The sequence below is a fragment of the Notamacropus eugenii genome, chromosome 5 (genome assembly GCF_028372415.1).
Source record: "Notamacropus eugenii isolate mMacEug1 chromosome 5, mMacEug1.pri_v2, whole genome shotgun sequence".
Lineage (NCBI taxonomy): Eukaryota > Metazoa > Chordata > Mammalia > Diprotodontia > Macropodidae > Notamacropus > Notamacropus eugenii.
In genome coordinates, this window is record NC_092876.1 from 17,703,987 (window position 1) to 17,704,959 (window position 973).

The window sequence follows — 973 nt, forward strand, 5'->3', positions numbered from 1 at the left end:
TAAAGATTTATTAGGGAACGTGCAACCTTAGAGGGGTTATGCTAACTAGGTGATTCAGGGCAGCATTAGGCAGTGGTTAAAGAGGGGCTAGTTCTTTTAGGAACATGCACTTTTAGAATCCACTGCACAGGTATTTTACCCAGAGTTAATTGGGAAATAGCACAAGGTGGGGGCTGCACGAAGGTGTGGTTTTAGGTCCGAACGTCCCTAAGTCAAGGAAGGGTCAGGACTGACCGGGGAAAACCAGGCTGCTCTCATCAGTGCCTTGTTAGACAAGATGCACGTAAGCGAGTGTCGCAGCCTATGACAGGCCAGTGAGCCGCCACAGCCCGTGCAGCCGGGACGCAGCTGGTTCAGACTAAGACGTTCTGGAGGTGCAGCTGGCTGCTGCATCGGGAAGGGAGCTCATGGTGCTGGGGCAGGCTGTGTCCTCGGGCTGGGGGCCAGGCCCATCCTGCCACCATGCCTCGGGGCCACCGTGCCCGGCAGCTGCAGCCCCACCCTTGGACACTGTCCGGCCCTCAAGTCACTTCTGCCTGCCTGGACAGCGGGGATGCGCCCTCCTCAGCTTGTCTGAGGCCCGGCACGGGCAGCACGCAGGCGCAGTGCAGAGGGAGGATGCTGAGGGGGCAGGGGAGGCCGGGGCTCCCCATTGGGGGTCGGGGGCCGGGCCAATGGCAGAGCACCTTCTACCCCGCCCACCGACCACGTGGTGCCTGTGGCACTGAGAGGAATCATGGAGCGGAGGCTGATGTTCCTGCTCTGCCTCGGTGAGGGCCTGGGGCAAGGGGGGGTGGGGGGCTGTGGGGGGAGCCAGTCCTCACGGGGTCTGCTGCCTCCCCCACAGGGCTGTGCCTGAGCACCAGGATCCAGGCTTACCGTGAGTGTGCATGCATTAGGCACCAGCTGTGTACCTGGTGCTGGGCCCTGTCCTAACGTGCTGGCCTGGGGAGGGAGGGGGAGGGGAGAGCTG